Below are 13,263 nucleotides of genomic sequence, written 5' to 3'. Positions count from 1 at the left end.
CTTGATGAAACTTCCAACATCTTCAATGATAACCTATATTTTGTGTGTAAAGGGGTGTTGAGATAAATTCTAGCTGTTGTTCTTTGTTGAGAGCCATGGCCAGTCAAAATGACGCCTGGCATTTGCCAGAGGGAATGTTTGAAAGGTGACAGGGAATTTTTGAAAGGTTAAGCCAGGGAACCATTGAGATGATGATTTGAGTTAAGCTATATCTAATTGCTGTGATGCTGGATTGATTCCATTGTATATTTGACCTTTACTGTCAGGCAATGGGGTGGCTCTTCCTGCCTTAGATGCCCGCTAATTTGAAGTTCTTGCTCTACTTTGTAGTTCTCCTGGGGATTCCTGGAGAGTTCCCATTGGTTGGGGAAGTGCCAGAGGAGGGATTTCCAGTGTGGGGGGTTGCTGGAAGGGCCATGTGAGTGGCATTGGCGAAAAAGCACCCCTGCAGTGCCCATGAGAGTTGAAATAAAGTAGTTGCTGTTTGAACCTACAAGGCTTTGTGGCGGCTCAGTTATTTGTGCCCAGCCATACTGCGGCATTTCTTCTTGATGTAAACTGTGAAGTCTATGAAAAATAAGTCCAGGCACATTACTCTAAATCTTTTGTCATTTAAAATGATAGACCTCAGCCAGAGCAAAGGAACATATACAAAAATACTTGCACCAGGCTGGTTTCAGACCCCCTCCCCATCCTAATGGAGCAGCTGACCCCAAAACAATAAGCCCAGGAAATACCCTATTCACATTTTGGTTCCATGTTAATTACTCAGCTGGGATCAGTGCAGAGAAGTAGGCAAATATTAAAGGTGCCAGTTTAGCTCAAGACATTATCAGCATATTTTCTCAACTACTATTGCTGGCAGTATTGTATTGTGGGTGTAATAGTGTAGAATAAAGTAAATCATCAATACCCTGAGTGAGACCTTCCATAGCCCTGGGCCAATTCTGCTGACCACAGTAACTATAACTCCACAACTACCAATTGCTTCGAAAAGAAATTTGTTTGTGCACTGTTTCAAGTTTAACAAATTTTGTTCGAGTTACTATGTTCTGAAGTTTAAAGTGTTAGATGCAAAGGCGACTGGGCATGTGCAAATATCTGTAAACTGCAAACAAATAAATTTGCATTCTTTTTTCTAGGATTTTTATGGACTATGGTTCCCAACAGTCATTCACAAAAGAGGTTAGAAAAAAAATCGCTGTTTATTTCCAAGGAATCTTTTTTTTTTTAATGGATCCCCTGATTTTATTGATTTATTTATTTTTTAAAGAGAGAGTGAGAGAGGAGGGAGAGAGAGAGAGAGAGAGAGAGAGAGAGAGAGAGAGAATTTTTCATATATATTTTTTAGTTCTCGGTGGACACAACATCTTTGTTGGTATGTGGTGCTGAGGATCGAACCCGGGCCACATGCATGCCAGGCGAGTGCACTGCCGCTTGAGCCACATCCCCAGCCCATCCCAAGGAATCTTTACACAACACTTTTACACTGGCTACTTCAAATAAACTTGCCTCAGGGATTTAATTCATAAATCAAATGAATTTCCTGCAGCCTGTACAGTGCTGTTGTAAGGGCTATTATAATAATGTAAAATTGTCATGAGTGGTGAAACATGCCTGGAATCCTAGAAGTTCAGAAAAATGAGGCAGGAGAATTGGTAGTTTGAAGAGAGCCTCATTTATTTAACAAGGCTCCAAGAAACTTAGTGAGAGCCTGTCTCAAAATATAACATAAAAAAGACAGTGGATGTGACTCAGTGGAAAGCACCCCTGGGTTCAATACTCAGCACCAAACCCAAAATTTAAAAAAAAAATAAACATAAGGATTCAGGGTACAAAAACATGGAAAAAATATTGGCAACAGCATAAATTTAATAATTATATTTTTGATAAAAGTGTTAAGGATCTTTAAAAGCCCAAAATAAAAATGCTACATAATCCACTAGTAATAATTTGGGGTACTACCACAAGGTTGTACATGCCTGTACTCTCTGTGGCTTAGAAGGGTGAGACAGGAGGATCTCAAGGTAGAGACCAGACTCAAAAACTTGGCAAAGTCCTAAGCATATCAGTAAACCCTGTCTCAATAATAAATAAATAAATAAAAGTGGTGGAGACTGGGTATGTAGCACATTGGTAAAATGCCCATGGGTTAATCCCTCAGTTCAATCCTCAGTACCACAAATAAGTAAATAAATAAAATAAAAGAGAGAAAGAGATAGATTGAACCTGCATGTAATTTAAATTCAAAATAAATTAAAAAATGGGTATATATGTAAAGCAATTGAAATCCTTTTGCTGAATATATTGCTGCACTTCTATTTTTATTGTATCTTCATTCACAGTATCTAATGATAGGAAACAAATTAAGTGCCTTTTAGATAAAAGGTATTATCAGAAAATGTCTTCCAGCTGCAGATTTTTCAACAAATGTCTTTAGAAACTACACACTTAAAATTAAAACTGGTCCCTAGAAGGCAAGACTCAGATACTGGTGTTTTTTAAGTACTCCATGATATTTGGTATCTGTAGGCACCTTGTTTCAGACTGTTCTAAAACTCAGAACGAGGTACATATGGGTGGTCAAGATGAAACCACGATATACAGTAAATTCTTCAATGGGTAATCTTAACTCAGACACTCTAATAGATGAAAGAGTTATGGAGATAAAACTAGATTCTCTGTTTCACTTATTTCTGGGTTATGGATTCAATCCAAACATATATTAGAAAAGACTTAAGGCTACTGGTTAAAATCTATTTATAATAGGTAATGAAAATATACCAAAGGCTGGGTGTGTTTGTGTAGGCCTGTAATCCCAGTTGCTGGAGAGGCTGAGGCAAAAGGATCAGATTTCAAAACAGCATTAGCAAAAGTGAGGTGCTAAATGACTCAGTGAAACCTCATCTCTAAATGAAGTAAAAAATAACCCTGAGACTTAGTCTCAGTAGTCCAGTGTTCCTAAGTTCAATCTCTAGTATCCACCATAAAAAATATGTACTAGGGGGCTGGAGCTGGAGCTCAGTGGTAGCTAACTTGTCTGGTACTTGGCTTAATTCTCAGCACTACATATAAGTAAATAAAATAAAGGTCTATCAACAACTAAAAATTAGTTTTTTACATAGTGTACCTATTTGTTGACAGCCTGTTACCTAATTTGCTGTGTACTTTAGTTTTTGAGATGGAAGTTGGCCATGCATGGTGGTTCATGCCTGTAATCTCAGTTGCTTCAGAGGCTGAGATAGGAGGATCCTGAATTTGAAGTCAGTCTCAGCAATGGTGAGAAGCTAAGCAACTCAGTGAAAACCTTTCTCTAAGTAAAAATTGTCGGGAACTAGAAGGAAATTCTCCTTCAAAAATTAGCCTGACAGCCCCCTGGGAGACATTCTGCCCTGAAGGCATCCTGCAGCTACCTATCTCCCTGGAACATCCTGCGGTTATCAGGATCATCAGACATCTTCCAGCTGGCAGTTTTACCCACCCACATCCAGCAATTGCATAGAGCTTCCCCATCCCCAGCATATAAATACCCCTGTGTGAACAATAAAAGTTTGCAGCTTGATCAGAACTTTTGTCTTGCTGTCACCTTTTGTGTCTCTTGTCCCTTCATTCCTCCCCATCTAGGTACGCTGCCCACATTGATGTGTCCTGCCGGACGGGAAAAAAATAAAAAATAAGGGTAGGGATGTGGCTCAGTGTTAGAGTGCCCATGACTTCAATCCCTGGTTTTGCCTCCCAAAATATGGCACTGGGGATATAGTGTTAGACCAGGATGCAAGAAAAGACAACTGGCTCCAATTAAAATCAAATTAAAGCAAGTTTATTATTTCGACTGGCTGGGCTGTCTCTCCCTCCCAAAACGGTGGGAACAAAACAGCAGCCCCACCTTTCCTACAGCCCAGCAAGTTACACAAAAGGGGTGTTACAGATAACAGAACTCTGACAAGCATCACACTAATGGTAGTTTACATTTTTTGCTGGCCCCAACATCAGAATTTATGAGGACCATTAGAGCCTCAGAGAGGGTCGTTGTCTGGCCAGGGAAGGCCAATATTTATGAGGTGTCACTAAAGTTTCAGAGAGGGCTGCTATCTGGTCAGAGAGCCAGGCATGGGTGAGTTCAAGGCACGGGCAGGCATTCCAAGCAGGTTCAGAATTTGCAGTAATTTATAGTAAAGCCGAAATTAGCTTTTCATGGCTTTGTGGCAAGATGGCTTCCAATTTTAATAAAAGATCAGGTTGGGTTTATCAATAGCTCAGCTGGTAGAATGCTTGCCTTCTAAGCATGAGGCCCTGGGTTTAATTCCCAGTACCACAAAAAACAACAACAACAACAAAAAAAAAAAAAAAAAAACAAAGGAAAGAAAGAGAGAAATTGATCTTTCATGTAGTTTGAATTTAAGTTAGTCCCACTTTTATTTTCCTGCCACACCAGAGAAAGGTGTTTACTGAAATGTTTGGAATGTTTCTATGGTTCAGGGCCATTTTAATAAAAAGGTCTTACATATGAAAACAAAATGAATTGAGGACCTTTATCGGGACACATAAACTACACTACCTCATTTAGAAGAGATTAATTATTTTTAGTGTCACCTAATTTTATTCTGCTATATTCATATGTAAAAAGCTCCGATTGTTGGTAAAGATCATGCCTGGAGGGGCTGGGAATGTGGCTCAAGTGGTAGAGCACTCACTTGGCATGGGTGCGGCCCAGGTTCCATCCTCAGCACCACCTACAAACAAAGATGTTATGTCCCCTGAAAACTAAAAAAATAAAAATAAAAATAAAAAAATTCTCTCTCTCTCTCTCTCTCTCTCTCTCTCTCTCTCAAAAAAAAAAAAAAAAAAAAAGTTGGTGCCTGGAGCATTTCTATTCCAGGAGCTCAGGTACACGACACTGAATGGTGTGAACTTTTAATGGCACAATGGCACACCTCTAAATCCCCAAAGTGGCGTGAAATCTCAGCCAATAAAGAAGTAAGAGCCCACTCCACCCAGCTACTCCTCATGCCCCGTTGAGCTCATAAATACCAACACCCTCTCGCTCTCCCCATCCCCCCCTCTTCCCCCTCCCCTCTCTCTTCTTTCCCCTTCCCCCTTCTCTTCTGTGACAGGTCTCTACAGTCCTGCTTGTTGAGTTTATGGAGCTTTTCCACCATTCCTACACAGATGATAAATCAAATCTTTTGAAAATGCTCTCTAGTTCTTTAAGAAAAATGAAACAAAATATGGGAAAATAGTCATTGATAATGTTGAAAGTGGAGTTTTGGGATGAAACAAAATTTCTCACTTTGCCAATTGTGAAGCCAGATTTAAAGTTAGGTAGTCAGTATAGTTAGGTAAATCGGGTCTAATACCGAGTGAAATCTAAAATGGAGGCCATACTGAGAATGACTCAGGGAAAACAGGACAACTCATAGAATGTTAATGAAGTCTTGAAAAGGCCCTATGCCAAAGTCCACCTCAAAGAAATGTTAATGGATCTCAGGAAACAGCCCCCAACAGATTTGAAGATAGCCCATCACAAAGAAGTGTTAATGAAGTCCTTACTGCCCAGAATACTTCTTTGGCCCACCTGTGTCCCACCTCTCCGGTCTTTCAACCCAAATTCCATCACCAAAACTATAAAAAGGGGAAACAACTGCACTTCCACGGATTCCACCTCTTGGGTCCCCTTCTTCTTTTCTGCTGTCCTTTAATAAACTTCTAATTTCTACTCTGACCTTGCCTCTGCATGCTTCTTTGGTGTTATTCTTCAACATTGGGGAAACAAGGACTCGTCACCCATCAACAGCGGTAACAATGGGACAAAGGACTTTGATAAAGGTGTTTCCAAAGGTGGGCATTAAGGTTTTTTTACATTTGAAATAGGCCTTAATGGTGCTCATTAACATATCTTCCACTTAGCCTCCAGCTGTGTTAGAATGAGGTTCATTATCCTGATTACACTGTAATTTTACTATCCCTTCTATTTTATACTAATTCACTATGAAAAAAAGAACCCTAGATTTGAATATGTGAACAGAGAGCTAGAAGACTAGAGGTTTATTCTCAGACCTAGGAAGAGCTAAGCTGAAGTTCTGGAATTTATATTGTTGTTCTAAATTTGTGATACTGCTTCCCCTACATTAAAAAAGCTCAGGAGTCATGAGGAGCATTGAGTTAAAATCCAGCATCAGCAACTTAATGAGGCCCTAAGAAACTCAAAGGGACCCTGTCTCCATATAAAAATATTTAAAAAGGGCTGGGGATGTGATTCAGTGGCTGAACACCCCTGGGTTGAATTCCTGATACCAAAAAGAAAACAAAACACACATACACACACACACACACACAAAAAAAAAAAAACCCTCCATAACAAGCTCTAAAACTACAATCTCTCTTGTGCATGGAAACAACAAACGAAGTTACGGTTCTCTTCAAATAATTATTCTAGTCTTCACCACACAATTTGGGAACATGCTGGACTCATGGCACATGGATGCCCACAAAGGGCTTTAGAGACAAGCTATGGAACAAAATACCCAGGTTTTTAACTGCTGATCTAAGCTTCACTAGACTAGTAAGGGTCGGGGATGGAGGTTTATCTGCCACAGAGATCCTCTGAGGAGTCCTGTGAAGATGGCCTTAGGCCTGAGCCTACACAACTCTATTTTAAAAATTCTAGTTTCAAACCTGCAGTCTCACAAGGCACACACACACAGAGCACTCCAGTATGGCCTCAAACAAGTTATTTCCCCTCAACCTGATAAATAGAGTGAAGCCCCTGGCAAGGTCTCCTAGCCTGATAAGAGAGAAAGGCAAAAATATCAGGGTGGAGACCACCACACAAGATGTTTCTGACTCCAGGGTAAATGATAATGAGAAACCTGGTAGTAGCTGAAGAAGATTGCAAGGGGGGGTCAAAAAGCCCAAATTTTTATGTAAATAATAGAGCTAATGAACAAGGATTCAGCCAGCCAAAACAAAGATGCACTTGAGATGGATAGCCTGATGAGGACCTGACATCCCATTAGTTGTCTTCATTTTCTGATCCTCTGCATAATACTCATCACTCTCCAAGTCTATGCCATTTTATGGACCCTGGTGAGAGCTGCAACTTCTCCCTATCATCCTCTCCTCAAGCAGTCATCTGCTCCACACCAGGAAAGCCCTGCCTTGGTTTTTATCCTGATCACCCTGGTCTGAGTGACTTTGCATATGCTGGACATAAAGCCTAAGGCTTGGGGCTGGGGATGTGGCTCAAGCGGTAGCACGCTCGCCTGGTGTGCATGCGGCCCGGATTGGATCCTCAGCACCACATACCAACAAAGATGTTGTGTCCGCCGAGAACTAAAAAATAAATATTTAAACAAAAAAATTTTCTCTCTCTCTCTCTCTCTCTCTCTCTCTCTCTCTCTCTCTCTCTCTCTCCCCCCTCTGTCACTCTCTCTTTAAAAAAAAAAAAAACCTAAGGCTTGAGACTTTTGAACTTAGCATGTAGAGGGAATGTCTGTAATTAGCCTGTCATTATTACGTGTGCTTTGCAGTGCTTAAAATTAATTTATAATTGTTAGCTCTGAATGGATTATGTCTATTTCAGTACCTAGCATTAAGAATTGTTGTTTTCTTGATTAAGAACATATAGAGTGAAATTATGTTGAGTAATTGAATGAATAAAGCATTGAAAGGGGCAGAAGTGCAAGGAAATTCTTTATTTCTCTCCTGTACTGCATATATCACAATTGTTGCCCCCTCACAACAAGTACCTAGCCACAATTTTCATTTTCCGCCATTGCCACTCTTGCCAGCTTCAAACAACCTTCTTATCTAGTCTCAAGATAACAAGGCACACTTATCATTTTATTGCTTTCAGGGTTTTCAGAGTTCTCCCTGTGGTTTGTTTTCAGCTTCTTCTTTTTTTTTTTTTTTTAAACTCTGAAACCTCCCTGAACTCGGGGTTCAGGGGATTGATTTTTTTTTTTTAAAGAGAGAGTGAGAGAGAGAGAGGGACAGAGAGAGAGAATTTTAACATTTATTTATTTTTTTCTTAGTTCTCGGCGGACACAACATCTCTGTTGGTATGTGGTGCTGCTGAGGATCGAACCCGGGCCGCACGCATGCTAGGCGAGCGCGCTACCGATTGAGCCACATCCCCAGCCCCTTCTTTTTTTTAATATTTATTTTTTTAGTTATCGGCGGACACAACATCTTTGTTTGTATGTGGTGCTGGGGATCGAACCCGAGCCACACGCATGCCAGGCGAGCACACTACCGCTTGAGCCATATCCCCAGCCTCATGTTTTCAGCTTCTTCTTGGCACAGAAATTTAGGCTCCTGATCCATGACAGAAAGCCTACAAAATGATTAAAAGAATGGCACCTAAGAGACTGATTGGACAAGTCTTCAGGCACTGACTCAAACCTAAGCCTAGGGGGCCCAGAATCAAGTCCAAAAGGCAAGCTGGTCTATTTTCATTGTTAAAAGACTAAGGATAAGGGCTGGGAATATAAACTTAAATAAAAGAAATTAAAGTACTGCTTGTAAGATATCTGCTGTTTTCCAGATATTCACTGTACCACATATGATTAAAACCTGACATTTTCTCTCCAGTGGGTATATTGTTGTCTGTAACTGTATAAGAAGTCACTCTAAAACTTACTAGTTCACATTTGGATTGAACTGCATTCATCTGCAATATTTTTGCTGCATATTTTTAGCTGTTAAAATTACTGAACTTCAGAGGGAGATCTGGCTGCCAAAAAAAGCACCCTGAATCTTCTTCACATGATATATCAGAATCTAATAATGAAAGGGTAAAGTTTCTAAACTGGAAGGCTTGAATTAAAATATAAAAGATTAGGTATTATTGAGTTCCTCTGTTACACCCAGATTCCTGAGATAGTTAAGACAACACCTTACTAGCCATTTATCCTAGGGCCCCGTGCAGTTTGTCACAGGGCCTGAACTAATCAGTTTGAATGTGTACCCCTGCTTAGGAATGACCAATCACCCCTGCCCAAGCTGTTCCCGCCAATGAATTTGCCAATCACGTCTCAGAGTTGTTGTTCAATTTCCCCACGCCTCATGATGATTTGTTCCGAGGTATGCAAAGCCCACCGCCCTCTCCAAAAAGTGTACTTAAGCTCTGCTTGACCTTTGCTCTGGGCACTGGGCTGCTCTCCCTCCTTGAGTGAGCACAGAGTCCCAGCGCGCTGGAATGGATCCCCAATAAATATCCCCTTTTGCCAATTTCATGGAGTCAGTCTCTTGAGTGGTCTCTCCCTCCGATATTTCACCAGACCCTTACAATAAATTAAGGTGAGCTTGTTCTCATTGAGGAGACAGTGTTTTAAAAGCCAAAGCAAAATCATTAAATATTTCCTGACTAGGTACCTGACTAGTACTCTTTCATAGCCACAGTTTTATAAAAGCCATAAAAAAAGAAGAGCCCTGACCCAAAGTTTGTAGAATGCATTCTGCATTTGGCTAGGGTATGAGTAAAATCGCATTACCAAATTTCTGTACACAGATAAGGCTAAAAGACCAATGATATTATGTCACTAATTCTGCCTTTTGTAATAGATGAGGTTAATACAGCTGTTCAGTGTCAAAAAATACTGAGGGCCATTTCCAAGTAGGAATTACACATTGAAATTTCCTTGCCAGTGTACCCCATGTTGCTTAGAAGAAGGACTCCTGGAAATGGACTTGGCCTTGGACATTCGCTGTGACATTTAATGTATGTTTGAGAAAGGTGACCCTGCTCAAGGACCAGGGTGGATCCAGGTTTAGGGTGTATCCTGCAGGTTTTAGGAAGTATCCCGCTCCTTGGGTTTAGGGTGTTCCCGGTTTAGGACAATCTGGGTTTAGGGCGGTTCCGGGTTTAAGATTATTCCTGCTGGGAATAGGACGTATCCTGCTGTCTGAGTTCCCATTGAGTTCTCCTGGAATTCAGAAGGTATTTGGGATTAAAAACCTGGGGGAGTAGGTGAATTTTGCGGGCAGAACTTGGATTTCCCCAGAACGTGTGTAGAGGCCTGTGTGAGTTCGGGAATAAAGAATTGCTGTTTGAATCTACAAAGCTGTGAGTGGCTCGTGATCTTGTGCCCAGCCAGACTGTGGCAAAAAAATATTTTCTAAATCCTACAAGTACTGTGTGTGTGTGTGTGTGTGTGTGTGTGTGTGTTATATGAGTATAGTGCTGGTGGTTGAACTGAGAGAATTAATATTCCTGAGCTGTATCCTCAATTTTTTTTCTTTTCTTTTTTTTTGTTTTGAAACAGGATCTTACAAAGATGCTTTGTTGTGTGCCCACAATTTTTAAGTACTTATCAAGATCAAATATGCCTGACGTAAAGGCAAAACTTACCTCCTTCAGAAGCCATGATTCATCATTATTTTTAAGTAGTGACATTTATTAAAAAAGGGTGAAATGGTAAAGTTTCTAAGCTGGAAGGCTTGAAATAAAATGTAAAAGATTAGGTATTATTGAGTTCCACTGTTACACCCAGATTCCTGAGATAGTTAAGACAACACCCTACTAGCCATTTAGCCTAGGGCCCTGTGCAGTTTGTCACAGGGCCTGAACCAATCAGTTTGAATGTGTACCCCACTTAGGAATGACCAATCACCCCCGCCTGAGCTGTTCCCGCCAATGAATTTGTCAATCACGTCTCAGAGTTGTTGTTCAATTTCCCCGCGCCTCATGATGATTTGTTCTGATGTATGCAAAGCCCACCGCCCTCTCCAAAAAGTGTACTTAAGCTCTGCTTGACCTTGGCTCTGGGCTCTGGGCTGCTCTCCCTTCTTGAGTGAGCACAGAGTCCCAGCGTGCTGGAATGGATCCCCAATAAATATCCCCTTTTGCCAATTGCATGGAGTTAGTCTCTTGGGTGGTCTCTCCCTCCGACGTTTTGCCAGACCTTTACAAGGGGAGGGGGGTTACACACATATATGCCTCATGACATCAATCTTAATAATTTGGGAGACTTAAGCAGAAGAATCACAATTTCAAATTCACTCTAATATGAGAGGGCCCTAATAAACTAAGCAAGTCTTTGTGTGAAAACTAAAAATAAAATACAATACAATTTAAAAAGCTTGAAGATATAGGGGTTTAGGAGAACTATCCTGGGTTAAGTATTCATTCCTCTCCCCTTAAAAAAAGAAAAGAAAGTATAAAAAAAAGAAAACCAAAATTTTTACATCTGATGAACTTTTTATTCAATGGGGATAATATGTTTGAGAAAAACGTCTAAAGCTTATAGCAGGATTTAAAATAAACTTGGGAAATTGCTGAAAATTGGATGAAAAATCAAGAACAAGCAATATTTTTAAAATTTCTTATCAGGAGAAATTTGAAAAGAACCATATTTTATTTCAGTCATGATGAAAATGCAGGATGCTATGGGAACTGCAACAAAAGGACTGTATCTGTATCACAAAAGTTTTGTAAATGGAGAATATGAAACACTACATTAAAAAAGTGAGGGTGAGACAACATTAAGGCCATATTTGTAATCTAAAATAAATAATATACTAAATCACCATTATATGAATTTTATCTGGGAGTATGTCTACAAAACAACATGATACTCCTTGCATAAAGAAGAGGATTTGTGATAGTCTCAAATTAAAAATGATTTCACATCTGTGGCTATTGTGCAGGGGCTTATATCAAAAAAGCAGGGTTTGGGGCTCAAGCAGTTGAAAGAAGATGTGAGAAACTTTTGGGATAGTAGGCATGCTACTTTTGAAGGCAGCAATAGCCCATAACCAAACTCTAGCTTCTATCCCTCAGCCCCCCAAATTATTAAATAGAACGTTTTTCTTTTTTTATGCAGGTAAGACAAAGAAGGCTTATCAACAACATTTTACTGATGTAAGAGCATGCTCACAAACAAATGTTTCTGACCTTGAGTACATAGATTGAATATAAATGTTTATGACCTTGGTTACTTGCTAAAAATACAGCCTTCTGGAAGCCTCGCCAGCTACTAACATACTTGGTTTTCTTTTTTGTCCTTAAATGCCTCATGGCATTGAGCATTTCACAACTTCTACTGTAAGGAGCAATGCTAACCTCTCCATTCTTAAGGTGCAACACAGAGTGCTGTTTATCTCTATTCTTACAGACAAAAATAATAATCTTTCTTCTGCCACCTGGGTAAATTATTTTTAAAAGTCCACCAGTTCTGCTTAACAGGTAAAATGGGGTAAATTTGAATACCTGGGCTGGCCATGCCAGTTGTTCACTGGAACCATTGGCTGCTGTTGTTTCATTTTATGCATCATCCATTGACTGAACTTGAAGGCCTTTATCCTTCTTCTTCTCCCCAAACTCAATCATCACAATGGAGAAGGTTGATGGGTATTTTCAAAATACAGAGATCTTACTCTACTGAATATATTTTGGATTCCTATACTTCTTTATTATTTTGCAATTTCTCATTCTGGTAGTCTCTCATACACTTGCATCAGTTTTTGCTGTCAAATCTATAGAAACCATTCATCCCATGACCAGAGCAGATGCACATGACTCATTTGACTACTTCTCCAAATCATCTACGCCACTGCTGCCACTTTTTTTTTTTTAACCAGGGGCTGAGGCCTGGGCTTCAGCAGTTCAACTTTCAAGGTTTATTTTTGCACACAGTGCAGTCAAAATCCTTATTTTTGTTTATAAAGAACGAATCCCACTATGTAACAGCTCTCCACAGGAGTTCACTGTAATTGGACCGAGGCAACAAAATGTTGTATGCTTCTTCGTGTCCATAGTTGCCACTACTCCCCTAAAAATCTCCATTAATCTATCAGGACTGAGTTATCTCTCACCTGCAAACATCCTAAAGACTAAACGAGTTGCTGTGTGGGTGTTGAGACCGAGGATGTAAAATTTTGGTTTCTAGCAATTGAGAGATTTGAGGAAGAGTTGGCATTGTAGTCATGCTTATGCAGAGGTAACAATAGCTCCCAGGTATCCCAGAGCATTCAGCCCTCAGAATCTTGCATTATTCCATAGGCCCTTATATATATACGCCAGAAAACAAAGGAGCATGATCAATATTTTACATAGTGAATACATTCTCAGAAGAAAATGTTTATGACAATGAATGTATACACTTAATCAAGGTATTCATTACTTAAATAAATGATAATAATACTTATAATAATAATCATCAAAATAATAGCAATAACCTTTTGGAAGCATCAACAACAGAGTAGCTATAGCCATGTTTGGCCTTTCCAATGATCCACTCTTATAGGTTTCATCATCAAAAA

This window comes from Ictidomys tridecemlineatus, chromosome 14, assembly GCF_052094955.1.
Source record: "Ictidomys tridecemlineatus isolate mIctTri1 chromosome 14, mIctTri1.hap1, whole genome shotgun sequence".
NCBI classification, from domain to species: Eukaryota; Metazoa; Chordata; class Mammalia; order Rodentia; family Sciuridae; genus Ictidomys; species Ictidomys tridecemlineatus.
This window is presented reverse-complemented; position numbering follows the sequence as displayed.